The sequence below is a fragment of the Ambystoma mexicanum genome, chromosome 1q, assembly GCF_040938575.1.
Source record: "Ambystoma mexicanum isolate Mex_15411 chromosome 1q, UKY_AmexF1_1, whole genome shotgun sequence".
Taxonomy (NCBI): Eukaryota; Metazoa; Chordata; class Amphibia; order Caudata; family Ambystomatidae; genus Ambystoma; species Ambystoma mexicanum.
In genome coordinates, this window is record NC_090922.1 from 1,037,052,197 (window position 1) to 1,037,080,168 (window position 27,972).

Consider the following 27,972-nt stretch of genomic DNA (forward strand, 5'->3'; position numbering starts at 1 on the left):
AGCAGAGGAAGAAGAGGAGGCCAGGGTTAAAGAAGAGAAATGCAAACAAGAAAGAAAAAAGCCCATATGTACATTACATCATGTCAAAGAGCAAAGCAACCATTTCAATGTGAAACATATTCCAAGTAAATAAGGAGTAAATAAAAAACATTTGATTTATTACCATATATTGTCGAACCAAAAATCGCGGTCGAAGTGCCAATATGTGAATGTCCATATGATGAAAACAAAATAATATGTAAAAAAGAGAGAAAAAAAAAAAAAACACCATAAGCCTGAATCCTAAATGAAAAAACAACTGGTACATTTTTACAATTAGTTAATCCCATGTACACGCATAGTGCAAAGGTAACAAACTATTGTGCCAAGGATCAAAATGCTCACATGTTTTACCGTATGTTATTCAAACTGCGTTGGAAAACCCAAAGCCCTCCTGGGGGGGCAGATATATGGGCCAATTCTAAAGAAAATAAGCGGCAAATAACTGAAAAATACATAAACAAAGAAGCCCAAGGCATGAGTTGCCTTGACAAGAGATCGACTTATGACTTGAATGGGTTATCAAAAAAATCCAAATGCGTAAAAATAATGGACAGCAATACCTGAAGCAGTCTCTGTTACTGATACAGTGTGGTACATTCCCAGAACATGGGAGTTTGTTCAAACGTTGCAACTGCCAAGGAAAGACAATGCATCAAAACCCAATTCCGCAGATGGGTCAAATAACATGAATATTTGTGAAAATCGTTCTAACAGTGAGATACTCTGAAGGTACTGTCAAGCCCATACCTGTGAGTTCAAGGGCTGGTTCCCCACTGTGGCCAAAGTCCAAACGCTTCACGAAATCAGTGTTGTGCAGTTCATTCCTTCCATGTGTTTATAGAAAAGAACCTAAAAATGTGTCACATGACTCAGTCATGTGGTTAAATTTAGTGCATGGAATTGTGGTAATGGTAGTCCTTGTATTAAATAAGGCAAGCGCTTGCATTTTATATGTGCCCTAGAGAATGTCTACATCCGTTAGCACAACTAATAAATATTAAATAAAAGTCTAATGCATAATAAGCTGTAATGGCAGTGTGCATGCAAATAGAAATAATAAAAATATTTTAATTGAAATTTAAAAAAAAAAAAAAAAAAAATATTTGAAAAAATCAAAAATCTCTGGAATATTCAATGACAGCAGTGGACGGATGAGCAATTAGAAACTGGCAGCGATTCCTGACGATCTGGGTTGTTTAAATTTGACTAAAAGTAAATACATAAAAACAAACAGGGAATAATGAAAATGCAGTTACTGCAAGTATAGGAAATGTGCACCAGCATTTATGTAAAGCATTACAAAAATACATTTAGTTCTGTGTCCGTGTTGAGACCAAGACTGGTACAACGAAGTTTGGCGATGGTGCGTGCCTCAAGCTGGCGTAAAAGTAATTGACGGTCCCCGCCTCTTGGGTGGGAATGTGCTTGAATGAGCCCAATGAACTTAAGATATTTTACTGAATCCATTTGATGATTCTGTTGCCAATGAAGTGCAAGAGGCAGCTTCGGATCTTGACTCTTCAGGTGTGCAAAATGTTCTCGAATGCGAACTCGCAGTTCTCTAATAGTAGAACCAACATATACTTTGCGGCATACGCATAAAATAGCATACACCACAAATTTCGATTTACAATTAATAAAATCAGAGATGTGAATTGACAAACCATGGTGGCAACTAAATGTATTTTGAATAAGAGCATATTGGCAAAAATTGCATAGACCACATTTGAAAAAACCAACAGGTTTGGGTGGAAGCCAAGTCAGAGGCTGTGCATGAGTAGGCTTTGGTTGTAAAAACGAAGGGCAGAGTTTGTTGCGCAATGTTTTATTACGAGTAAAGATGAGTTTGGGTGTAGCCGAGACATAAGGCAGAAGCTCTGGGTCAAGTCTCAACAAATGCCAATGTTTGCTTAACAGGCGATAAAGCATACAATGGTCTTCTGAATATTTCGTTATGAACTGTACATACTCCAGACTTGGTCTGGTAGATTCTGTATTCGTAACCAACGTCTGATCCTGAGTGAATGTGTTGATACGATTAAACCCTTGCTTAATGCATTGACTACTATATCCACGTTCATAGAACCTCCGCCTAATCATGCGACACTCATGTTGGAAAGCCATGTCAGTACTGCAATTACGTCTCGCACGATAAAATTCTCCAAATGGGATGTTAGAAATGACAGATTTTTTATGTCAGCTGGAGGCATGCAACATAGCATTAACTGCGGTGGGTTTCCGAAAGGTTTGAGTTTGTAGTTCACCATTCACAATGTTTATCTGAAGATCAAGGAATTCCATAGACTGAGAGCTCACATGTCCAGAACATTCTATGCCAAAATTATTACGATTAAGATATTCAGAAAAACCAACAAAGGACGAAGACGTCCCATTCCAAATGACCAGGACGTCATCTATGTAGCGTCTCCATACTATGAGATTCTGTTTATATGGGTGGTCTGTGTATATGTGTTTGTCCTCAAAAAAACCCATGAATAAGTTAGCCAAAGAAGGGGCATATTTCGCACCCATGGCTACTCCTTTCGTCTGTAAATAATATTGATTGTTAAACAAAAACTGGTTATGTGCTAACGTGAAATGCAAGAAATCTTTGATCATGTAAACATGTTGACTGTGTGATGCTGAGTGGTTGCGAAAAGTGTAATCAAAGGTTTGAAGAGCTAATCGATGCTGTATCGATGTGTACAATGCTTTAACATCAAACGTGGCTAGAAGATAATTGGGGCACCATTTTAACTGATGTAAAATCTCCAGTGTTTGAGTGGAATCTCGTAGGTAGGCTGGTAATGCTGGTACCATATCCTTGATTGCAGAATCAATGTACTGGGAAAGTCCCTCAGTGGCCCATCCTAAGCCACTCATAATAGGTCGTACCTGGGGTAATGTTGTGTATGCCTTATGAATTTTGGGCAGAAAATACATTGTAGGAATGACCGGATTAGGTCTGTAAAGGAAAGCCTTTTCCTCATCTGTCAATGTCCCACGTGAGTGCCAGTCATATAACAAAACTTTCAATTCAGATACCGTCTCTTTGGTAGGGTTGCCAGGTAACAATTGATAACATCCAGGAGTACTCAGATGTTCATTGGCCATAGTAATATAATCTGCAGTATTTAAAATGACAATATTACCACCTTTATCGGCTTCTTTAATGACAATGCTCGTATCCTCAGCAAGATTTTTGAGAGCAGTTTTTTCGGAAAGAGTGAGATTGCTCTTGGTTGACTGAAACTGGGAACGATCTATTTGTTTGTGTATATCTTGAATGACTGCCTGATAAAAGGTGTCTATAACAGTAGCATCAGTAATAGCTGGTACAAATTTGGATCTGGGTTTGTGCTCCATCATTTCAAAATTATGTTGGTGAATGCCTATTTCCTGTTGTAAGCCATTGGAGGTGCTAGCAGTATCAACGTTAAGTGACATAAGAAGTCGTGTGTCTTCTATATCGGAAATGGTTAAGCTTCTCAGTGATGGAGAGGCAATATGTGGCCTGTAGATTGCAACTTGTTGATGGAAATACTTTTTAAGTCTAAGCTTGCGAATAAATTTGAATAAATCAATTTGGAAATCAATAAGATCAGAATGACAACTCGGTACAAAAGAAAGACCTTTATTCAGAAGGGACAGTTCAGCGGAGGACAAGACCTTACTTGATAAGTTACAAACTAAGTGCGGAGTATCGATTTGGTTGGAAAGTTTTTGGAGCTGGAACGAATGTGCCTCTTATTTGCGTTTCTCCCTTTGTCTGGCCCTGTCATGATCTCTGCTTCCAAAAGGTCAGGGTTTTCCCAACTCCCTTGGAAGCAGATCCATAACCCAGGTTCCGAGTGCCAACCAGTCCCAATTGGGACCTTTTGGACCCAGTCCTGGCGCCAGTGGCACCAGGCTCATAAATATGCCCAGTCCCAGCGCTGGAAGCGCCGGGCTCATAATGCTTGGGTGGACTTACCTGCAGCAGACCATGCTGCTTACTTGCCTGCCAGTTGAGCCTCTGATCCTCTTCTGTTTGGAACTACTTTTCCTGTTGGGTGGGGCAGGAGCCACTCCCTAGATTCAGAACACTGGAACTCTTCTGGAAAGCAGGAACTCTTTTCTTACCTAGGCGTGGCTGTGGAAGGAGACACCTAAGCACTACAGGAGGCTATTTAAACCACACCCGATGGATGAATCTTGCTTTGCGTTATCCTCTGCAGCAGAACGCTCATCGTGTCTTCTGCATCTGATCCTGGGCCTAAGGAAAAAGGCTTACCATCTTGAATCCAGTCTTCAGCAACACCTATAAAGACAAGAAAGAACAGGTTAGCATTACGGTCTTCAGTGACAGCTCTTCACTTACCTGGTCCATCGGCTGTCACCAACGCCTTGCGCTGCATTCCGGCATCTGAAAGACAAAGGCTTACCTACTCTTCGTGCGCTCCGGAGGTCTTCACACTGCATTCCGGCATCTGAAAGACAAAAGCTTACCAACTCTTCGCACGCTCCGGAGGCCTTCGGCGCTGCATCCCGCATCTGAAAGACAAAACAAGGTGCGTTTAAAGACATTGGGGAACTTTAATACTCACGTGCCATTACTCCTTTCCACATCTAACCCAGTGGGTATTCCGGCACCCTGCAGCCGCTCCGAACTTGTACTTGCAAAATAAAAAGACAGTTAGAGCGCATCGTGAAGCAGGCAACAAGCGCTTACTTACGTGCTTCCAGGCGCTTCTATTCATCACACGGGCTCCATCTTCAACTCACTTCAGCCCGTCATCCGCCATCGCCGGAACCCTGCAAAACAAGAGACATCATTACTAAAGACTTTAAAGACATTAGAATTACTCGAAACTTACCGTTCGTGCAGTAAACGACGGACAGCAGTCCTCTGAAGTCAAGAGGCCTGCTCCCCTTATCCAGTGAAGAAACTGGTTACAGCACCCTGCCCCGAGGCAGATGGAGAGCACGGCGTTCACTTACCTAAGGTGAGAGCGTTAACCTTTGGGGTTCTACAGGAGAAGAGAAAGGGAAGAAGAGAGAGACATTCAATAACCCAGTTCCTTAATCCCATATTTTCTATCTGCAGACATCTTACCCTTCGAGTCAGACATACAGTGCACAGAGGTCCAGCCCAAAGAGCCAGCCGTGTGTTACACATCTCCTTTGAAGATACGGTATACGCCCAGTCAAGACCGGCGCCTCTACGGGAATCAGGTGAGCGTTACAGAACGCAAAGCCTACCACAAAACTCCCGTCCAGGCGCTATGGAAACCTCGGATACCGACCAGCTAGCCCAGTTACTTGTGGAGGGCAGAAGTTCATGCAGCCCGTCAGGAAACGAACGCTCTAAGAAGGGAACTGATTATTTCCAAGGAGCGAACAGATGATCTCGCTAGACAATTGCTACAGTCACAAGCCGGACAGACCCCGTTACCCGCATCTGGGGGAAATCTTCCTTCTACATCCTCTATGAATCCAGTGCAGATCAACCTACCTGGGAATGTACCTCTGGCTCCGCCCGAACGATTTTCTGGTGACCCAAAGAGGTTTGCAGTATTTATCAATCAGTGCCGGTTGCATTTCTTATGCCGGCCAGCAGCCTTTCCAACTGATCAAGCTAAAGTAGCTTTCGTGCTTTCGTACCTTAGTGGCAATGCGGCAGACTGGTCGATCCCTCTAGTAAATCAAGATGATCCGGTCCTCCATGATTTTCAAGCTTTTCAGCTCAGTATGGAAAAACTGTTTGCAAGACATTCACAGGGGCAGGCCTTGGACAATGAGCTTCTTTCGTTGCGACAAGGTAATCAAGACCTTTTGGCTTATATTGCGTCTTTCAACAGACTGATAGTGGAAACTCAATGGCCTGAGGACAAAAGGATTACGCTGTTTTATAGAGGTCTACGTGGAGAGCTCAAAGATGTGTTAGCCCAAGTAGTGAATCCCCCACAAGATTGTTCGGACTATATAGATTTAGTCGTTCAAATAGATCACAGACTGCAGAACAGGAAGGCCGATCGTTCCAAGTTTGATGCTCGAGTATTTTCCAAACCGCCAACTCCTTCCAAAGGAGTAGACTCCGGGGAACCCATGCAAATAGGGGGTCTGAAAGGTCCTCTAACACAAAAGGAGCGGGAAAGGAGAAAACAGTTGCAATTATGCCTCTATTGCGGAAACTCAGGGCACTTTCTTCGAGACTGTCCGGTGAAACCTGCCAAGAAGGCAGTAGGAGCTGCAGTTACCAAAGTTACAAACTCTGAGCAGGGAAACGACCTCGCCCGACAAGAATAGAGGTCCTCTTGCCGAGCGTGAAAACCAGTTCCGTGACCTCGCATTTCGTGATACCTATGGTCCTCATTAGCCCTGATAATCCGGATCGATTACATGCAATTGAAGCTTACGTCGACAGTGGTGCCATCGGCAATTATGTGGATCATGAAATGGTTTTGAGGATGAATCTAACTCTTTGTCCCAAGGCTGTAAAGGACGTCATTACTACGGTGGATGGTATGGAGATAGCCTCCGGACCAGTAACGCATACCACTCAAGAAGTGACGCTAGTAAGTCAAGATGGACACCATGAGAAGATCGTGTTCGATGTGATCAAGGCCCCTCAGTTTCAGATTATTCTAGGAATACCTTGGTTAGAGAAACACAATCCTCTGATCGATTGGCGAGCAAGAACGGTCCAGTTTCCAGAATGTGTCTCTACTTGTCACCCTCCACCTGGTGTTGCACTGGCAGCAATTTCTTCAGAGACTCCCCAGTTACCTCCCGAATACCTAGAATACCAAGATGTTTTCCGGAAGGATCAGGCTAACTGTCTACCTCCTCATAGGTCTTATGACTGCCAGATAGACCTGATACCTGGATCTACTCCTCCTTGTAGTAGAATGTATGCCCTCACCGAGCCTGAGAACCTTCACCTTCGACAATACCTGGATCAATACCTGGCAAATGGGTTTATTCGTCCTTCCAAGTCCCCTGCTTCTTCAGCTTTGTTCTTCGTTCCAAAAAAGGAAGGAGACCTTAGAACTTGTATAGATTATCGCTCCCTGAACCAGATCACCGTTAAGAATAGATATCCGTTACCTTTGATCCCTGAACTCCTGGACCAAGTCAGAAAAGCATGCATATATACAAAGCTGGATTTTAGAGGAGCTTACCACTTGGTACGAGTAAAAGAGGGCGATGAATGGAAGACGGCCTTCCGCACCAAGTATGGGCTATTTGAATATCAGGTCATGCCCTTCGGACTTTGCAATGCCCCGGCCGCCTTTCAATATTTTATGAACGATGTCCTCAGAGAGCTCATAGATGTGTGTGTTGTTGTTTACATTGACGACATCCTCGTTTATTCTTCATCGGAATCTGAACATCGGAAACACGTGAAAATGGTCCTCGAAAGATTGCGTCAACACAAACTTTTCGCTAAGTTGGAAAAATGTGTTTTCAACGTGACTGAAGTTGAATTCTTGGGATTCATATTATCACCTGGCAGAGTGCGTATGGATTCAAAGAAGGTCGATGCAGTTCTCAAATGGCCATCACCATCCTCCGTAAAAGGTGTGCAAAGCATGTTAGGCTTCGCTAACTTTTACCGCAGGTTTATCCCCGAATTCTCTCGAATAGTCCAGCCCATCACTGCCTTGTTAAAGAAAAACAAACGTTTTGAATGGTCTACCGAGGCGGAACAAGCTTTCCAGGATTTGAAGACTAAATTTATCTCTGCACCAATCTTAAAACACCCTCGCCCCGAACTCCCCTACATCGTGGAAACTGATGCTTCAAGCCTTGCCATGGGGGCAGTTCTATCACAAAAGGACCCGGTAACCAATCAGTTGCATCCCGTGGCATTTTGGTCCCGCAAATTCTCGCCTCCTGAAATCAATTACACGATTACTGACAAGGAACTTCTGGCTATCAAGTCTGCCTTTAAGGCTTGGCGGCATTATCTGCTGGGGGCCCGACACACCGTTACTGTGATTACGGATCACCGAAACCTGCAATATTTGAAAAACGCAAAAGCCCAATCCTCTAGACAACTCCGTTGGGCATTATTCTTTGCCGAGTTTGACTTCATAATTACCTATCGACCTGGTACAAAGAACGGTAAAGCTGATGCCCTTTTATCGGATGGGAGTGGAAGAACACTTGATCAACCCTAAACCTGTACCAATCATTCCCGAACAAAGAATTCTGGGTGTAATCGCCACAGAATCCATAGAGGAAGTTAAGGATAAAGCCAGGCAACTTGTAACTCCAGCAGACATACAGAATTGGCATCTGCAGGGAAAGGACTTTGCAGTAAAGGACAACTTATTGTATTTCCAAGAACGATTATACCTACCCAGCACAGATTTACAGAAAAAAGTAATCTCTTGTTATCACGATTCTTTAATGGAAGGACATCCCGGTATGGCCAAGACCTCAGAAAAGATCAAGCGCTACTTCTGGTGGCCGTCTTGGAAAAAAGATATCAGAGACTTTATAATGTCCTGTGGAGTATGCGCCCAAAACAAGAGTCAAAAGGAAAGACCAGCAGGCCTCTTACGCCCTATTGACATCCCACCTCGCCCTTGGCATACGCTTTCTATGGACTTCATCACCGATCTACCTCCATGCTCCGGATACAATACGATTCTAGTAATCGTGGACTTATTCTCCAAGATGGCGCATTTCATTCCGCTCAAAGGCTTGCCAACAGCAGCAACTCTGGCCCGAGAATTTCTCGAAAACATCGTCCGACTGCACGGTTTTCCTTCGATTCTAATTTCGGATCGAGGTAGTCAATTTATTTCTCATTTTTGGCGAAGTTGCTGTCGGTCGGCTCAAATTGATGTGAGACTATCGACCAGTCACCACCCTCAGACCGACGGACAAACCGAGAGGACCAATCAAACTCTGGAACAGTATTTACGCTGCATGCTGCAACAAACTGAAAAAACTTGGAAAGACATCCTTTGGATAGCCGAATATGCCTACAATAACTCTGTCCATTCGGGAACTGGGAAAACCCTGTTTTTTCTTTTGTACGGCAGTCACCCTCGAAACTCGGAGTTGGATCCCCTCCAAGATCTTGAAACACCAGCAGTAGACTACCTGCATTCTACAATCACCAAAGCCTTTAAGGAAGCTGTTTCTCACCTTCAAAGGGCTAAAGAACAATACAAGAAAGGAGCAGATCAACATCGGAAGGAAGCCCCTCAATATCAAGTAGGGGATCAAGTCTGGTTATCCACCAAATATCTACCTCTAAAAGGGCCACGCACATTCAACCCAAGATACCTTGGTCCCTATTCCATCACTACCATAGTAAACCCAGTAGCGGTCAAGTTGGACTTGCCCCCGCACATGAAGATACATCCGGTCTTCCACGTCTCTCTATTAAAACCCGTGCAACCTCAAACCCGACTAACTAAATCTCCAAAACCTATCCTAGTTGATGGAGAACTCGAGTTTGAAGTCAAAAGCATTCTGGACTCCAAGATCTCCAAATCTAAACTATTTTACCTAATTGACTGGAAAGGCTACGGCCCCCAAGAGAGATCCTGGGAACCTGCTGAATATGTCCACGCTCCTCGCCTAATCAAAAGATTTCACCGAACATTTCCTGACAAGCCAAAACCCCCGGAGAAGCCCGGTTTGGGAGGGGCCTTGAGGGGGGGCACTGTCATGATCTCTGATTCCAAAAGGTCAGGGTTTTCCCAACTCCCTTGGAAGCAGATCCATAACCCAGGTTCCGAGTGCCAACCAGTCCCAATTGGGACCTTTTGGACCCAGTCCTGGCGCCAGTGGCACCAGGCTCATAAATATGCCCAGTCCCAGCGCTGGAAGCGCCGGGCTCATAATGCTTGGGTGGACTTACCTGCAGCAGACCATGCTGCTTACTTGCCTGCCAGTTGAGCCTCTGATCCTCTTCTGTTTGGAACTACTTTTCCTGTTGGGTGGGGCAGGAGCCACTCCCTAGATTCAGAACACTGGAACTCTTCTGGAAAGCAGGAACTCTTTTCTTACCTAGGCGTGGCTGTGGAAGGAGACACCTAAGCACTACAGGAGGCTATTTAAACCACACCCGATGGATGAATCTTGCTTTGCGTTATTCTGCATCCTCTGCAGCAGAACGCTCATCGTGTCTTCTGCATCTGATCCTGGGCCTAAGGTAAAAGGCTTACCATCCTGAATCCAGTCTTCAGCAACACCTATAAAGACAAGAAAGAACAGGTTAGCATTACGGTCTTCAGTGACAGCTCTTCACTTACCTGGTCCATCGGCTGTCACCAACGCCTCGCGCTGCATTCCGGCATCTGAAAGACAAAGGCGTACCTACTCTTCGTGCGCTCCGGAGGTCTTCACACTGCATTCCGGCATCTGAAAGACAAAAGCTTACCAACTCTTTGCACGCTCCGGAGGCCTTCGGCGCTGCATCCCGCATCTGAAAGACAAAACAAGGTGCGTTTAAAGACATTGGGGAACTTTAATACTCACGTGCCATTACTCCTTTCCACATCTAACCCAGTGGGTATTCCGGCACCCTGCAGCCGCCCCGAACTTGTACCTGCAAAATAAAAAGACAGTTAGAGCGCATCGTGAAGCAGGCAACAAGCGCTTACTTACGTGCTTCCAGGCGCTTCTATTCATCACACGGGCTCCATCTTCAACTCACTTCAGCCCGTCATCCGCCATCGCCGGAACCCTGCAAAACAAGAGACATCATTACTAAAGACTTTAAAGACATTAGAATTACTCGAAACATACCGTTCATGCAGTAAACGACGGACAGCAGTCCTCTGAAGTCAAGAGGCCTGCTCCCCTTATCCAGTGAAGAAACTGGTTACAGCACCCTGCCCCGAGGCAGATGGAGAGCACGGCGTTCACTTACATAAGGTGAGAGCATTAACCTTTGGGGTTCTACAGGAGAAGAGAAAGGGAAGAAGAGAGAGACATTCAATAACCCAGTTCCTTAATCCCATATTTTCTATCTGCAGACATCTTACCCTTCGAGTCAGACATACAGTGCACAGAGGTCCAGCCCAAAGAGCCAGCCATGTGTTACACATCACCTTTGAAGATACGGTATACGCCCAGTCAAGACCGGCGCCTCTACGGGAATCAGGTGAGTGTTACAGGCCCTTGCTCCTCTTCCTCTTCCTCCTCAGAAGATGTGGCGGGAGTTATAGTAGGTCGCCCTAAGGGGACAGTGAAGCGAACTGTTTTATTTGATAGAGCAGTTTGGCTAGGGATGTTGTCTTTTTTGTATCGTTTGATTTCAGCTAGAAAGCCTCTGCGTTGGTGCGTAAGAGCAGGAGTAAAACTTTCCTCCCCTTTATCGGTAGCACTGGGTTGATCTTCCTCGGATTCTATCTCAGATGAGACCGGTGTGGTGGTGGGAGTTGCGATTACAGATTTGATGTTATCCTGATCAAATTTCGCCTGAAAGGTATAGACTCGATCATTGTTATAATCCCTTTCGTCACGATAAAATTTGCGAAATTTCCGGATTTTCACCACTCGGAGAGAGGCAAGGCGATATGTCCCAAAAAGTCTCTAGTGGAGATGCGTTCGAGTCTTTGTAGCAAATTGTTATCGGCAGATTGAATTAGTTCAAAACAAGACGTGAGAAAGCTTGGAGGCGACCCAACGGAAAGGAGAGGATTAAGACACCTCACTCGAACCGATCGAAAGGGAAGCCAGGCGGACACGGTACCTTGTTTGTGGAGAGACAGCTCCGGCGGGGGCAGTTGTTCCTGGTGGTGGATGCACGTCGGGTCTTTGCCAAGAGTAGAGATGATCTCGTCGTCGAAGAAAAGTGAAGTCCAGTGCACCACCAGGGAAGAGACCAGCCGCAGAGTGCTCCGTCACAAGGCACCACCTTTTGGTCGCGGTACAGGGGTAGTGGCTATCCGGTTGCCGAGGTGCTCTGCACGGGCAATTCAACCACTGCATCCTGAGGCGAAGAAAAAGCAGAAGGGACTGGTTGTTCCCACCAGTCAGGGGAAGAGACTCTCCGGCAGGGAGATCTCCTCTGTCGTCGGGAAGTGGTGAGTCGGTTCAGCAGGGCTCCACAGGAGGGGTCGTCGTTGCAGGTCGGCTAAGCTTTACCCTCGTCAGATTCTTAGGTCCTGTGGCGACTTCTGAAGATCCAGTCCCAAAAGCCCTGCTTTTATGCAGAAAACCCCCATTCATTCAGCCTAGCTGTCAATCAACACATGCTAAGTGGTGAGCGGGGAGGCTCACCACTTGGGCCAATCACACCAGAGTGTGACCGGAGTTGGCAAGGCAACTCGGTCCAGGGTGCCTAAACCCCCTCCCGCACCCCTGTGGTAACCCCTACAGAATTTCACCACTTTGGAGGGTCTCTGTACAGAAGCCCTCCAAAAGTGGAACAAAGGGCTCGACCTTTGGTTTAGGAGTCACAGAGACGAACACAGACGCAATTTTAAAAACCGAGTTCTGGCAGAAAATACCATCCGATAGACTTATTTAAGATAAGTAGACTGGTGGTATGTCAGAGATTAACGAGAAACAATATCAATCTCTAACAATGGGAAGAATCCCATAGGGTTATATTCGGGGTCGAATATAACAAGTAGTTTCCACTGCCACCAGCCAAAACTCGACGAGGGGGGACGGGTCAGTGCCCCCTCGAATAACAGACCTAGGAGTAATCGGATTACCCCTACTAGTACGTCCACAATAGGATGGTTTGTACTAATTCTGTTAGTAAATTTAGGTCTAGTAAAGCCAATGGTGACTTTACATGCCCGGGGAGACAGTAGTCAGTCCCCGGGTATGGAGTCTATGATGGAGGTCCGCTAGGATGCCCCAGTGTTACGGCACGTAGGGTGCGGTGTAACACACATAGCAAGACATATGAGACCCTATGGAGTAAAAGACCCCATAGCCCATAGAACACATTGACATTCACAGGAATTACACACATTCATGTCCAAGAGTGGGAGAAAAAGAGTCTCACTCTTGGCAGGATGGAAAAAACAAACTCCAGAAATCCAGCAAAGCTGCTAGGGGACTCACTAGGTTAGGAAATTCAGCCTAAACAGAGAATTCTCCCTAACACTCGCCCCCACCCCCCCAGACTAAGGGACAGGAGGATTTAATCCACTCCTGGATGAATCTCATACCTCTAGTCGATGACATACATCCTAGAGAGACCATCAGCATTTTGGTGGTGACACCCTGACCTGTGCTCAATGGTGAAATCAAACCCTTGCAGGCAGATCGACCATCTCAATAGTTTTGGGTTTTCCCCTTTCATTTGCATTAACCATCTCAAGGGTTGGTGGTCAGTCTGAATGACAAAAGTAGAACCATACAAGTACGGCCTAAACTTCTTCAGAGCCCACACGATAGCAAAGCACTCTCTTTCGATTGTTGCCCACCTTGTTTCAGGATCCTTCAGCTTGCGGCTGATGAAGAAAACAGGGTGCTCCCTACCTTTCCCATCCAGTTGACTGAGTATGGCACCTATTCCTACATTTGAAGCATCTGTCTGCACAATGAAGTGTTGGCGGTAATCAGGAGCTCTGAGTACTGGGGCTTGGCAAAGAGCCTTTTTCAGGTTTTCAAAAGCCTGATTGCACTCCTCGTTCCATCTAACCTTTTTAGGAAATTTGGGCGAGGAGATGACATTCAGTGGAGAAGCTATGGTCCCATAGTTCTCTATGAAATTCCTGTAATACCCAGTGAGGCCTAGGAAGGCTCTCACTTGGGTTTGAGTAGTAGGTGTTGTCCAATTTTGCACAGCTTCAATCTTACTGAGCAAAGGCCTTATTTCTCCACCTCCTACCTCATGTCCAAGATAGACTACCTTACTCTGTCCAATTTGGCATTTACTCGCCTTTATGGTCAGATTGGCTTGTCCAAGAGCCTGCAAAACATCTCTCAGGTGGGTTACATGTTCTTCCCAGGAATTGCTGAACACTGCGATGTCATCCAAGTATGCCATGCAGAAGTCCTCCATACCATTCAGAACCTGGTTTACCATCCGTTGAAACGTAGCAGGTGCATTCTTCAATTCGAAAGGCATTACCTTAAACTGGTATAAGCCAACGGGGGTAGGAAATGCAGTTTTCTCCTTGACATGGTCTGTCAAGGATATTTGCCAATAGCCTGACGTCACGTCAAATGTGCTGAGGAACTTGGCGGCGCCAAGTTTATCCACCAACTCATCTGTTCTTGGCAAAGGGTGGGCATCAGTCTGGGTGACTGCATTAAGAGCTCTATAATCCACGCAGAATCTAAGTTCTTTAGATCCGGCCTTTGGTACTAACACAACTGGGCTAGACCATGGACTAGTAGAGGGCTCTATCTCCCCGAGATCGAGCATCTTGCTGACCTCACCTTTGACGTGGGTTCGTACGTTCTCTGACATTCTGTATCCTCTGCTTTTGACCGGAAGACAGTCACCAGTGAGTATGTTGTGCTGACCCCAAGGGGTCAAGCCTGGTGAAAGCGAGAACAGAGAGGCAAACTGATTCAACATAGATTTGCACTCTTCTTGTTGCTCGGGTGTCAGATTGGAGGAGAGATTTACTCCTTCAATTTTTTCATCTAAAGGTAAGCCTCTGAGGAGATACGGAAGAGCTTCACTCTCTTCTTCTTCCTCGGATGATGCTAGAAGCAACGCTCCTACATCGGGTCTTGAGACATACGCTTTGCGTCGGTTGGTGTGGAAGACTGTCGGAGCCTCCTTAGGATTGCCCAAGTCCACCAGATAGTTGACGTCTCCGAGATTACCCACAACTCTGAAGGGTCCCATCCACTTATCTTGCAAGGCCCTCTGCCTTGTTGGGATCATAACGAGAACGAGCTGGTCTTGAGCGAACTCAACCATGTTAGCCTTTTGATCGTGCCAGTGCTTGACCAATGCTTGTCCAGCTTTCAAGTTATCGCTTGCTTCCGTCATCATGTGCGACATTCTCCTCCGGAGACCTATCACGTAGTCAGTCACTCTGACTGGCTTGGGGGAAGGAGCACTCTCCAACCCCTCCTTAATCAGGGCCAATGGACCTCTGATGGGATGACCATAGAGAAGCTCGAAGGGAGAGTAACCTACTCCCTCCTGAGGGACTTCTCTATAAGCGAAGAGAAGGCATGGCAGTAGAAGGTCCCACTTACGCTTAAGGGGTTCTTCTAAAGCACCTATCATGCTCTTCATGGTTCGGTTGAACCGTTCTACCAACCCATTGGTTTGTGGGTGGTAAGCTGTTGAGAACTTGTAAGTAACTCCACAGGTTTTCCACATGGCTTTCATGTAGTGGGACATAAAGTTTGACCCCCTGTCAGAGATTACTTCCTTAGGAAACCCGACCCTAGTAAAAATACCAAGGAGGAGGTTGGAGGATCAAGGGGACCAACAATGTCAATCCCTACTCTCTCAAATGGGACTCCCACAACTGGGAGAGGCACTAAAGGTGCCAAATTCTTGGAGCCAACCTTACCAGAGGTCTGGCAGGTGTGGCAGCTCCTGCAGTGTTTTTCCACTTCGGCCCCCATCTTCGGCCAATAGAAGTAGAGAGAGAGCCTTTCCTTAGTCTCCTTGAAACTCAAGTGACCAGCCAAAGGAATCTCGTGGGCTAACTGCAAGAACTGTGGTCTGTTCTCTTGGGGTACTACCAGTCGTTTGTAGTCTCCACGTGCAGACTCGGTCGGTTCACTGTAGAAGAGGCCATCTTCCCAGTGCAACCTGTATTTCCCAGGCTCTTGCCCTTCAGCCTGAGCTTCTGCCTGGTGGCGAAGGCCTTCCAGAGTTGGACATTCCCTCTGTCCCTTACTGAAGTCTGCCCTGCTGGGTCCACCTTCTGCCAGTAAAGACTGCAGCTCAGGATGGTCAACAGGATCCAGATCTCCAATGAGTTCCTGGCCTTCCATTAGCTCTTACTCAGAGTCTCATTCTACCACACAGGGTTGTACCTCCCTCTCAGCCTCGGCTGGAGGTGGAGTTACGGGTGTAACTTTGGGAAGTCCGCGGGGAAGTCCGTATTGGCTGCACTGGAATGCTGGCTGCTGGTTTCGGGAGAGAAGTCTTATGTTGCCCTTTCGCTTCTGATTTCTTGGAGACAGCGGCCGACAATTCCAGTGGAGAAGGAGTGATTTCTTTCTTCATCATCTCCTGGAGAGTACCGTGCATGGTCCTCTCTCTTGCGGGTCTGGTTAGCTCCTGTAACCGTTTACTAGGAGGTCTGGGAGTATGCGATACAACTCCAAGAGTTTTCAATTCGTTACCCAACAGTACGCATCCTGGTACCTCACTCTGTATGCTGACAGGTATCTTCACAGTCATGTCGTTACACTGGATGAGAACTGGTAATTGGGGAAGCATCTGCACAGGCCCTCCAGTTAACTTGGTGAGGCGTTTGGGTGCCTTAGCAACATCCTCAGCCTGAAAAAACGATTTATCCACCATAGTTATGCTGGCCCCAGTGTCCCTAATGGCAGGAGTCTCCTGACCATTCACCTGGACACTGTCCTTATAATACTCTTTAGTATTATCGGGGATAGAATTATAGTCATCTAAATTCTGTTGTTCCCCCAACCCCAGAGATACTAAAGAAACGCTGGCTGAGACTCCAATGGGTTCGTCAGCCAGCAGTAGAAAGTTTCCACTTGCCATTTAGACTTCCTCCTCTGGAGCGAAGGCTAAGGAGACAAGCTGGACCCCTGAAGGTTTACCCTTATATCTGGGATCTCCTTTCACGTGGTCAGTTGAGCCACAAACAAAGCATTTACCGAATGCTTTCTGGAATGGTGGCTTGTTCTGACCTCCTTCCGGTTTGGCACCAGAAGACACACTATTCTGCTGTGGTTTTCCTTGTGGCTTACCCTTCTGGTTTTGTTTGGGGCCCTCTTTGGAATTTGAGTTATTAGAATTCTCTTTTGAGTCTTTTTTAGGCTGTTTTCCCTCATCCTTTTTCTGAGTTGCCCCAGAATCCTTATGAGTAGCCCTGTTGGCAACCCATAAGTCAGCAGCCTTAGCTAGCTTCCGGGAATCCAATTCCTTCGAATCAGCCAAGTGCTGTCTGAGCTCAGGAGAACAGGCATCATAAATAGACTCCAACATAAAAAGATTCCTCATACCCTCATAAGTGTTCACTTTGTAACCCTTAATCCATCCCTCTAAGTTTTTCAACCCTTCACTCACCCAGGTAGCCCAAGGGGTACCATCATGCTTTTTGAGGGTTCTAAACCTCTTAAGATACTGGGAAGGGGTCTTCCCGAAACTAGCTATCAAAGCTAGTTTCACACTTTCGTAATCCGTCTTATCCGCCTCCCCTAACTCCATTACCACATCAGTCGCAACAGGAGGGAGCCTAGAGAACAACCAGGGAAGTAAATCATTCCCGGTGATGTCCTGGAGCCCATGGTTGTACTCAAACAGTTTCAACCAATCCAACACATCCAATCTCGGTTCATACATACCCACTAATTCCTTCGCATCCGGGGTCTTTTGGGACTGGAGCTCCTAGAGGAACCAGAGGAGAGAGAAGCATTTTCCATAGACAACTTTTTCATCTCTAACTCGTGATTAAGTTCTATTTCCCTGAGTCTTAACTCAGCTTGCTTCTGCTCAGCCTGGGCATTCATCTGTCTGATCTCGAGCTCTTGGTTTCGTTCAGATTGAGCCACGAACCACTTGTATTCTAATTCGAGCTTCATTTTTTCGAGTTCAAAATAAGCAGGATCACTCGTGGGACCTGGTATGGGCCCCGTAGGTACAGCTGGTAAGGCAGGTAGAGGAGCGGGGGAGACAGTTTCGTTAGCCTCTCCTTCCTCTTCAGCCTCTTCATCGCTATCATCAGAATTACGATTTAGATCAACACCATCACTGTTACCTACATTTGCTGGAGAAATTGGTTCCTCTGAACCAGTACCCAGACTTTGGTTCGCCAGCAATCTCTCTATTAGTTCTAATTTCTTGCCTCTTACAGGAAGATTCTCTTGCCTACAGAGAGCTCGCAAACTCTCAGTACTTTCACATGACAAGGACTCTTGACTGTAAGTTTCCATCGCAGACATGTTTTTGAAAGTTGCTTTTTTTTAGTGCTAAGCTTTGTGGTTAGTTATCCTAAAGAGTCGAAAAGCACTCTAAACTGTATACTCGATACAAATCCCACCGCTGTACACCAGTGTTAGGCGGAAACCTGTGCAGTTCCCTCTGGGACCACTGCAAAAGATTTAGGACCACAGGTGTTTGGCAGTAAACCCACTTGGTAGCAGTCTGTACCACACAGATTCACTTGGTAGCTGTGGCTGAGCAGTCAGACTTCCCTCAAGAAGAGTTAAGCAGTATGTGGAGTATACAAGATAAGGACAATTCTTCACAGTAAGACAAGCAAACACGCAACGAGGCTTCAGTGTAGAGATATTAAGGTATTTATTTATAACGAAACATCTATCAAAAACACTATGGCACTATCACGGCAAACAAATCAAATACAATTACTCTACGAAGAAGAATCGATCAATCCCCCTAACAATATTTCGACAAGTCTAGGTTCTACCGGCACCACTTATTTGCAGACAGAGGTGTATGCCTCAACGTAGATGGCACTCTAATATTAGTTAGGACGGGAGAGAAAAATCAGTAGGTTAAGAAATCAACACAGTTCAATACCTCACGGGAAAAAAATGCAAGGCAAGAACCACAATAGATCATAAAGTTCAGAGGCCAGGCCCACTCGGAGAGAGGCAAGGCGATATGTCCCAAAAAGTCTCTAGTGGAGATGCGTTCGAGTCTTTGTAGCAAATTGTTATCGGCAGATTGAACTAGTTCAGAACAAGACGTGAGAAAGCTTGAAGGCGACCCAACGGAAAGGAGAGGATTAAGACACCTCACTCGAACCGATCGAAAGGGAAGCCACGCGGACACGGTACATTGTTTGTGGAGAGACAGCTCCGGCGGGGGCAGTTGTTCCTGGTGGTGGATGCACGTCGGGTCTTTGCCTAGAGTAGAGATGATCTCGTCGTCGAAGAAAAGTGAAGTCCGGTTCACCACCAGGGAAGAGACCAGCCGCGGAGTGCTCCGTCACAAGGCACCACCTTTTGGTCACGGTTCAGGGGTAGTGGCTATCCGGTTGCCGAGGTGCTCTGCACGGGCAATTCGACCACTGCGTCCTGAGGCGAAGAAAAAGCAAAAGGGACTGGTTGTTCCCACCAGTCAGGGGAAGAGACTCTCCGGCAGGGAGATCTCCTCTGTCGTCGGGAAGTGGTGAGTCGGTTCAGCAGGCCTCCACCGGAGGTGTTGTCGTTGCAGGTCGGCTCAGCTTTACCCTCGTCGGATTCTAAGGTTGTGTTTCGACCTCTGAAGATCCAGTCCCAAAAGCCCTGCTTTTATGCAGAAAACCCCCATTCATTCAGCCTAGCTGTCAATCAACACATGCTAAGTGGTGAGCGGGGAGGCTCACCACTTGGGCCAATCACACCAGAGTGCGACCGGAGTTGGCAAAGCAACTCGGTCCAGGGTGCCTAAACCCCCTCCCACCCCCCTGTGGTAACCCAGACAGAATGGCACCACTTTGGAGGGTCTCTGTACAGAGCCCGCCAAAAGTGGAACAAAGGGCTCGACCTTTGGTTTAGGAGTCACAGAGACGAACACAGACACCATTTTAAAAACCGAGTTCTGGCAGAAAATACCATCCAATAGACTTATTTAGGATAAGTAGACTGGTGGTATGTCAGAGATTAACGAGAAACAATATCAATCTCTAACAATGGGAAGAATCCCATAGGGTTATATTCGGGGTCGAATATAACAAGTAGTTTCCACTGCCACCAGCCAAAACTCGACGAGGGGGGACGGGACAGTGCCCCCTCGAATAACAGACCTAGGAGTAATCGGATTACCCCTACTAGTACGTCCACAATAGGATGGTTTGTACTAATTCTGTTAGTAAATTTAGGTCTATTAAAGCCAATGGTGACTTTACATGCCCGGGGAGACAGTAGTCAGTCCCCGGGTATGGAGTTTATGATGGAGGTCCGCTAGGACGCCCCAGTGTTACGGCACGTAGGGTGCGGTGTAACACACATAGCAAAACATATGAGACCCTATGGAGTAAAAGACCCCATAGCCCATAGAACACATTGACATTCACAGGAATTACACACATTCATATCCAAGAGTGGGAGAAAAAGAGTCTCACTCTTGGCAGGATGGAAAAAACAAACTCCAGAAATCCAGCAAAACTGCTAGGGGACTCACTAGGTTAGGAAATTCAGCCTAAACAGAGAATTCTCCCTAACACTCGCCCCCCCCCAGACTAAGGGACAGGAGGATTTAATCCACTCCTGGATGAATCTCATACCTCTAGTCGATGACATACATCCTAGAGAGACCATCAGCATTTTGGTGGTGACACCCTGACCTGTGCTCAATGGTGAAATCAAACCCTTGCAGGCAGATCGACCATCTCAATAGTTTTGGGTTTTCCCCTTTCATTTGCATTAACCATCTCAAGGGTTGGTGGTCAGTCTGAATGACAAAAGTAGAACCATACAAGTACGGCCTAAACTTCTTCAGAGCCCACACGATAGCAAAGCACTCTCTTTCGATTGTTGCCCACCTTGTTTCAGTATCCTTCAGCTTGCGGCTGATGAAGCAAACGGGGTGCTCCCTACCTTTCCCATCCAGTTGACTGAGTATGGCACCTATTCCTACATTTGAAGCATCTGTCTGCACAATGAAGTGTTGGCGGTAATCAGGAGCTCTGAGTACTGGGGCTTGGCAAAGAGCCTTTTTCAGGTTTTCAAAAGCCTGATTGCACTCCTCGTTCCATCTAACCTTTTTAGGAAATTTGGGCGAGGAGATGACATTCAGTGGAGAAGCTTTTTTCCCATAGTTCTCTATGAAATTCCTGTAATACCCAGTGAGGCCTAGGAAGGCTCTCACTTGGGTTTGAGTAGTAGGTGTTGTCCAATTTTGCACAGCTTCAATCTTACTGAGCAAAGGCCTTATTTCTCCACCTCCTACCTCATGTCCAAGATAGACTACCTTACTCTGTCCAATTTGGCATTTACTCGCCTTTATGGTCAGATTGGCTTGTCCAAGAGCCTGCAAAACATCTCTCAGGTGGGTTACATGTTCTTCCCAGGAATTGCTGAACACTGCGATGTCATCCAAGTATGCCATGCAGAAGTCCTCCATCCCATTCAGAACCTGGTTTACCATCCGTTGAAACGTAGCAGGTGCATTCTTCAATCCGAAAGGCATTACCTTAAACTGGTATAAGCCAACGGGGGTAGAAAATGCAGTTTTCTCCTTGGCATGGTCTGTCAGGGCTATTTGCCAATAGCCTGACGTCACGTCAAATGTGCTGAGGAACTTGGCGGTGCCAAGTTTATCCACCAACTCATCTGTTCTTGGCAAAGGGTGGGCATCAGTCTTGGTGACTGCATTAAGAGCTCTATAATCCACGCAGAATCTAAGTTCTTTAGATCCGGCCTTTGGTACTAACACAACTGGGCTAGACCATGGACTAGTAGAGGGCTCTATTACCCCGAGATCGAGCATCTTGCTGACCTCACCTTTGATGTGGGTTCGTACGTTCTCTGACATTCTGTATCCTCTGCTTTTGACCGGCAGACAGTCACCAGTGAGTATGTTGTGCTGGCCCCAAGGGGTCAAGCCTGGTGAAAGCGAGAACAGAGAGGCAAACAGATTCAACATAGATTTGCACTCTTCTTGTTGCTCGGGTGTCAGATTGGAGGAGAGATTTACTCCTTCAATTTTTTCATCTAAAGGTAAGCCTCTGAGGAGATCCGGAAGAGCTTCACTCTCTTCTTCTTCTTAGGATGATGCTAGAAGCAACGCTCCTACATCGGGTCTTGAGACATACGCTTTGAGTCGGTTGGTGTGGAAGACTGTCGGAGCCTCCTTGGGATTGCCCAAGTCCACCAGATAGTTGACCTCTCCGAGTTTACCCACGACTGTGAAGGGTCCCATCCACTTATCTTGCAAGGCCCTCTGCCTTGTTGGGATCATAACGAGAACGAGCTGGTCTTGAGCAAACTCAACCATGTTAGCCTTTTGATCGTGCCAGTGCTTGACCAATGCTTGTCCAGCTTTCAAGTTATCGCTTGCTTCCGTCATCATGTGCGACATTCTCCTCCGGAGACCTATCACGTAGTCAGTCACTCTGACTGGCTTGGGGGAAGGAGCACTCTCCAACCCCTCCTTAATCAGGGCCAATGGACCTCTGATGGGATGACCATAGAGAAGCTCGAAGGGAGAGTAACCTACTCCCTCCTGAGGGACTTCTCTATAAGCGAAGAGAAGGCATGGCAGTAGAAGGTCCCACTTACGCTTAAGGGGTTCTTCTAAAGCACCTATCATGCTCTTCATGGTTCGGTTGAACCGTTCTACCAATCCATTGGTTTCTGGGTGGTAAGCTGTTGAGAACTTGTAAGTAACTCCACAGGTTTTCCACATGGCTTTCATGTAGTGGGACATAAAGTTTGACCCCCTGTCAGAGATTACTTCCTTAGGAAACCCGACCCTAGTAAAAATTCCAAGGAGGAGGTTGGAGGATCAAGGGGACCAACAATGTCAATCCCTACTCTCTCAAATGGGACTCCCACAACTGGGAGAGGCACTAAAGGTGCCACATTCTTGGAGCCAACCTTAACAGAGGTCTGGCAGGTGTGGCAGCTCCTGCAGTGTTTTTCCACTTCGGCCCCCATCTTCGGCCAATAGAAGTAGAGAGAGAGCCTTTCCTTAGTCTCATTGAAACTCAAGTGACCAGCCAAAGGAATCTCGTGGGCTAACTGCAAGAACTGTGGTCTGTTCTCTTGGGGTACTACCAGTCGTTTGGAGTCTCCAGGTGCAGACTCGGTCTGTTCACTGTAGAAGAGGCCATCTTCCCAGTGCAACCTGTATTTCCCAGGCTCTTGCCCTTCAGCCTGAGCTTCTGCCTGGTGGCGAAGACCTTCCAGAGTTGGACATTCCCTCTGTCCCTTACTGAAGTCTGCCCTGCTGGGTCCACCTTCTGCCAGTAAAGACTGCAGCTCAGGATGGTCAACAGGATCCAGATCTCCAATGAGTTCCTGGCCTTCCATTAGCTCTTTCTCAGAGTCTAATTCTACCACACAGGGTTGTACCTCCCTCTCAGCCTCGGCTGGAGGTGGAGTTACGGGTGTAACTTTGGACAACCGCGGGGAAGTCCGTATTGGCTGCACTGGAATGCTGGCTGCTGGTTTCGGGATAGAAGCCTTAGGTTGCCCTTTCGCTTCTGATTTCTTGGAGACAGCGGCCGACAATTCCAGTGGAGCAGGAGTGATTTCTTTCTTCATCATCTCCTGGAGAGTACCGTGCATGGTCCTCTCTCTTGCGGGTCTGGTTAGCTCCTGTAACCGTTTACTAGGAGGTCTGGGAGTATGCGATACAACTCCGAGAGTTTTCAAAGCGTTACCCAACAGTACGCGTCTTGGTACCTCACTCTGTATGCTGACAGGTATCTTCACAGTCATGTCGTTACACTGGATGAGAACTGGTAATTGGGGAAGCATCTGCACAGGCCCTCCAGCTAACTTGGTGAGGCGTTTGGGTGCCTTAGCAACATCCTCAGCCTGAAAAAACGATTTATCCACCACAGTTATGCTGGCCCCGGTGTCCCTAATGGCAGGAGTCTCCTGACCATTCACCTGGACACTGTCCTTATAATACTCTTTAGTATTATCGGGGATAGAATTATAGACATCTAAATTCTGTTGTTCCCCCAACCCCAGAGATACTAAAGAAACGCTGGCTGAGACTCCAATGGGTTCGTCAGCCAGCAGTAGAAAGTTTCCACTTGCCATTTGGACTTCCTCCTCTGGAGCGAAGGCTAAGGAGACAAGCTGGACCCCTGAAGGTTTACCCTTACATCTTGGATCTCCTTTCACGTGGTCAGTTGAGCCACAAACAAAGCATTTACCGAATGCTTTCTGGAATGGTGGCTTGTTCTGACCTCCTTCCGGTTTGGCACCAGAAGACACACTATTCTGCTGTGGTTTTCCTTGTGGCTTACCCTTCTGGTTTTGTTTGGGGCCCTCTTTGGAATTTGAGTTATTAGAATTCTCTTTTGAGTCTTTTTTAGGCTGTTTCCCCTCATACTTTTTCTGAGTTGCCCCAGAATCCTTATGAGTAGCCCTGTTGGCAACCCATAAATCAGCAGCCTTAGCTAGCTTCCGGGAATCCAATTCCTTCGAATCAGCCAAGTGCTGTCTGAGCTCAGGAGAACAGGCATCATAAATAGACTCCAACATAAAAAGATTCCTCATACCCTCATAAGTGTTCACTTTGTAACCCTTAATCCATCCCTCTAAGTTTTTCAACCCTTCACTCACCCAGGTAGCCGAAGGGGTACCATCATGCTTTTTGAGGGTTCTAAACCTCTTAAGATACTGGGAAGGGGTCTTCCCGAATCTCGCTATCAAAGCTAGTTTCACACTTTCGTAATCCGTCTTATCCGCCTCCCCCAACTCCATTACCACATCAGTCACAACAGGAGGGAGCCTAGAGAACAACCAGGGAAGTAAATCATTCCCGGTGATGTCCTGGAGCCCATGATTGTACTCAAACAGTTTCAACCAATCCAACACATCCAATCTCGGTTCATATATACCCACTAATTCCTTCGCATCCGGGGTCTTTTGGGACTGGAGCTCCTAGAGGAACCAGAGGAGAGAGAAGCATTTTCCATAGACAACTTTTTCATCTCTAACTCGTGATTAAGTTCTATTTCCCTGAGTCTTAACTCAGCTTGCTTCTGCTCAGCCTGGGCATTCATCCGTCTGATCTGGAGCTCTTGGTTTCGTTCAGATTGAGCCACGAACCGCTTGTATTCTAATTCGAGCTTCATTCTTTCGAGTTCAAAATAAGCAGGATTACTCGTGGGACCTGGTATGGGCCCCGTAGGTACAGCTGGTAAGGCAGGTAGAGGAGCGGGGGAGACAGTTTCGTTAGCCTCTCCTTCCTCTTCAGCCTCTTCATCGCTATCATCAGAATTACGATTTAGATCAACACCATCACTGTTATCTACATTTGCTGGAGAAATTGGTTCCTCTGAACCAGTACCCAGACTTTGGTTCGCCAGCAATCTCTCTATTAGTTCTAATTTCTTGCCTCTTACAGGAAGATTCTCTTGCCTACAGAGAGCTCGCAAACTCTCAGTAGTTTCACCTGACAAGGACTCTTGACTGTAAGTTTCCATCGCAGACATGTTTTTGAAAGTTGCTTTTTTTAGTGCTAAGCTTTGTGGTTAGTTATCCTAAAGAGTCGAAAAGCACTCTAAACTGTATACTCGATACAAATCCCACCGCTGTACACCAGTGTTAGGCGGAAACCTGTGCAGTTCCCTCTGGGACCACTGCAAAAGATTTAGGACCACAGGTGTTTGGCAGTAAACCCACTTAGTAGCAGTCTGTACCACACAGATTCACTTGGTAGCTGTGGCTGAGCAGTCAGACTTCCCTCAAGAAGAGTTAAGCAGTATGTGGAGTATACAAGATAAGGGCAATTCTTCACAGTAAGACAAGCAAACACGCAACGAGGCTTCAGTGTAAAGATATTAGGGTATTTATTTTTAACGAAACATCTATCAAAAACACTATGGCACTATCACGGCAAACAAATCAAATACAATTACTCTACGAAGAAGAATCGATTAATCCCCCTAACAATATTTCGACAAGTCTAGGTTCTACCGGCACCACTTATTTGCAGACAGAGGTGTATGCCTCAACCTAGATGGCACTCTAATATTAGTTAGGACGGGAGAGAAAAATCAGTAGGTTAAGAATTCAACACAGTTCAATACTTCACGGGAAAAAAATGCAAGGCAAGAAGGCAAGAACCACAATAGATCATAAAGTTCAGAGGCCAGGCCCACTCGGAGAGAGGCAAGGCGATATGTCCCAAAAAGTCTCTAGTGGAGATGCGTTCGAGTCTTGGTAGCAAATTGTTATCGGCAGATTGAACTAGTTCAGAACAAGACGTGAGAAAGCTTGGAGGCGACCCAACGGAAAGGAGAGGATTAAGACACCTCACTCGAACCGATCGAAAGGGAAGCCAGGCGGACACGGTACTTTGTTTGTGGAGAGACAGCTCCGGCGGGGGCAATTGTTCTTGGTGGTGGATGCACGTCGGGTCTTTGCCAAGAGTAGAGATGATCTTGTCGTCGAAGAAAAGTGAAGTCCGGTGCACCACCAGGGAAGAGACCAGCCGCGGAGTGCTCCGTCACAAGGCACCACCTTTTGGTCGCGGTACAGGGGTAGTGGCTATCCGGTTGCCGAGGTGCTCTGCACGGGCAATTCGACCACTGCGTCCTGAGGCGAAGAAAAAGCAAAAGGGACTGGTTGTTCCCACCAGTCAGGGGAAGAGACTCTCCGGCAGGGAGATCTCCTCTGTCGTCGGGAAGTGGTGAGTCGGTTGAGCAGGGCTCCACCGGAGGTGTTGTCGTTGCAGGTCGGCTCAGCTTTACCCTCGTCGGATTCTTAGGTCCTATGGTGACTTCTGAAGATCCAGTCCCAAAAGCCCTGCTTTTATGCAGAAAACCTCCATTCATTCAGCCTAGCTGTCAATCAACACATGCTAAGTGGTGAGCGGGGAGGCTCACCACTTGGGCCAATCACACCAGAGTGCGACCAGAGTTGGCAAGGCAACTCGGTCCAGGGTGCCTACCCAGACAGAATGGCACCACTTTGGAGGGTCTCTGTACAGAGCCCGCCAAAAGTGGAACAAAGGGCTCGACCTTTGGTTTAGGAGTCACAGAGACGAACACAGACGCAATTTTAAAAACCGAGTTCTGGCAGAAAATACCATCCGATAGACTTATTTAAGATAAGTAGACTGGTGGTATGTCAGAGATTAACGAGAAACAATATCAATCTCTAACAATGGGAAGAATCCCATAGGGTTATATTCGGGGTCGAATATAACAAGTAGTTTCCACTGCCACCAGCCAAAACTTGACGAGGGGGGACGGGTCAGTGCCCCCGCGAATAACAGACCTAGGAGTAATTGGATTACCTCTACTAGTACGTCCACAATAGGATGGTTTGTACTAATTCTGTTAGTAAATTTAGGTCTATTAAAGCCAATGGTGACTTTACATGCCCGGGGAGACAGTAGTCAGTCCCCGGGTATGGAGTTCATGATGGAGGTCCGCTAGGACGCCCCAGTGTTACGGCACGTAGGGTGCGGTGTAACACACATAGCAAAACATATGAGACCCTATGGAGTAAAAGACCCCATAGCCCATAGAACACATTGACATTCACAGAAATTACACACATTCATGTCCAAGAGTGGGAGAAAAAGAGTCTCACTCTTGGCAGGATGGAAAAAACAAACTCCAGAAATCCAGCAAAACTGCTAGGGGACTCACTAGGTTAGAAAATTCAGCCTAAACAGAGAATTCTCCCTAACACTCGCCCGCCCCAGACTAAGGTACATGAGGATTTAATCCACTGCTGGATGAATCTCCTACCTCTAGTCGATGACATACATCCTAGAGAGACCATCAGCATTTTGGTGGTGACACCCTGACCTGTGCTCAATGGTGAAATCAAACCCTTGCAGGCAGATCGACCATCTCAATAGTTTTGGGTTTTCCCCTTTCATTTGCATTAACCATCTCAAGGGTTGGTGGTCAGTCTGAATGACAAAAGTAGAACCATACAAGTACGGCCTAAATTTCTTCAGAGCCCACACGATAGCAAAGCACTCTCTTTCGATTGTTGCCCACCTTGTTTCAGGATCTTTCAGCTTGCGGCTGATGAAGCAAACGGGGTGCTCCCTACCTTTCCCATCCAGTTGACTGAGTATGGCACCTATTCCTACATTTGAAGCATCTGTCTGCACAATGAAGTGTTGGCGGTAATCAGGAGCTCTGAGTACTGGGGCTTGGCAAAGAGCCTTTTTCAGGTTTTCAAAAG